The 1,908-nt window shown below is 42.3% G+C and overlaps 1 protein-coding gene across 1 annotated transcript in view; it reads left to right on the top strand.

Moving 5' to 3' along the window:
- The window catches only part of MYLK2 (myosin light chain kinase 2), a 24,294-nt gene that overhangs the window by 17,342 nt on the left and 5,044 nt on the right, over positions 1–1,908 (top strand). The window lies entirely within an intron of this gene.

Below are 1,908 nucleotides of genomic sequence, written 5' to 3'. Positions count from 1 at the left end.
TTGCCATTTCTTTCTCTAGTTCATTTTACTGATGAGGAAACTGAGGCAGACAGAGTTAAGTGACTTGCTTAGGGTCATACAGCTACTAAGTTTCTGAGGCTAGATTTGAACTCAGGAAGATGAGTCTTCTCAACTTCAGGCCTGGTGCTAGCTGCTTTAAGGTTTTCAAAGTACTTTTTACAAATATCTCATTTTATCCTCACAACAACTCCAAGAGCTAGGTGCTATTATTATCCCCATTTTAGAGATGAGGAAATTGATGAAATCACAGGTTAAGTAACTTGCTCAGCTAGTGAGTGTCTGAGGCTGGATTTGAACTCAGATCTTCTTGATTCCTGGTCGACTGATCTATCCATCTTGGCAGTTATCCACCCATTATTCCAATTAATAATAGATAATGAGTATGATATGTGAGGCACCATGGCATAGTAGCTAGAGATTCAGCCTCAGAGCCAGGATAGACCTGGATTCAAGTCATCCCTCTGGCATGTACTGTCTACGTAAATGTGGGCAATTCGTATAGCTAGCTCCTCAGTGCTCTGAGGACCTCTCTGCGGCTCTGTTGAAGGGCAGGGGCCAATCTATAATGATAAAGGAGCTGGCCTCTTTCTTTGTTTAAAAAAATGTCTCGCTGTCCTTTGTTCTTACATCACTTACATTCCCAATTTATCCTTCTCCTCACTCCCAGAGAGCCCTCTCTTATAACAGAGACTAAAAAAGAGGGGGGAAAAGGGAATAGAGAGAGAGACAGAGAGACAGACAGACAGAGAGACAGAGAGAGAGAGACTGAGACAGAGAGACAGAGAGACAGAGACAGAGAGACAGAGAGAGACAGACAGAAAGACAGAGACAGAGAGAGACTGAGACCGAGAGAGACAGAGAACAGAGAGAGAGACAGAGACAGAGACAGAGAGACAGACAGAGAGATAGAGACAGAGAGAGACAGAGAGACAGACAGAGAGACGGAGACAGAGAGAGAGACAGAGAGACAGACAGACAGAGAGACAGAGACAGAGAGACAGAGAGAGAGAGACTGAGACCGAGAGAGACAGAGAACAGAGAGACAGAGAGAGACTGAGACAGAGAGAGACCAGTTCAGCAAAACTAACGCATCAACCAAACCTGACATTACATACACTGTTCCACACCCATAGTCCCTTGCCTCTGCAAAGAAGGGAGAAAGACGCTTTCTTCTAGCTCTTCTTTGAGGCTAAGGGTGGTCATTATTATTTCATAGCATTCAATTTTGTTTGTTTCGTTGTTTCTGTCTGCGTTGCTGGAGTTACTGTGTGTGTTGTTTTGATGAATCCCTTTCCTTTTTTTTTTTTTAAACCTTCTCACCATCCTTTCTGAACCTTCCCAACTACGGTACTCCTCTCCACTGCCACTCCTATTGTCCTCCTGTTTCTCCAAAGTCTGTAGTAAAGCATCCCAACTTTTTTTTTTTGGAAGTACAGGTGTTGAAGAACACATGGGACAGCAAAAAAAAAAACAAAAAAACCAAAAAAACTCATAGATTTTGTAGTTGGAAGACCTAAATTACACCCTTTCCTTCTGATAAAGAAAAAGTTAGGCCGAGACCCTGGAGTTCATTCCTCCTCCCTATTTCATTCATTCATCCAACAAATAGCTATTAAGCACCTACTATTGTACACTGAACTGGGTTTAGTTTGCAGTCTGATATTGGGAAAAATCATGTAATCCTGGAATTGTAGATTTGGAGCTGAAGAGGTTTTAGATTATTTGGAGACAGAATTACAGAACCTGAGTTGAAAGGCACTTCAGAGACCATCTAGCATAACACATACCTGCATAAGAATCCTCTATACAAATTCCTGATTTGGCATTCACACCCCCAGTTATTGGAGACTCATTACGTCTAAGGCATGCGTTCTTAATCTGGCATCT

Source organism: Vombatus ursinus, unplaced genomic scaffold (assembly GCF_900497805.2).
Source record: "Vombatus ursinus unplaced genomic scaffold, bare-nosed wombat genome assembly UNPS02014786.1, whole genome shotgun sequence".
NCBI classification, from domain to species: domain Eukaryota; kingdom Metazoa; phylum Chordata; class Mammalia; order Diprotodontia; family Vombatidae; genus Vombatus; species Vombatus ursinus.
This window is presented reverse-complemented; position numbering and strand designations above follow the sequence as displayed.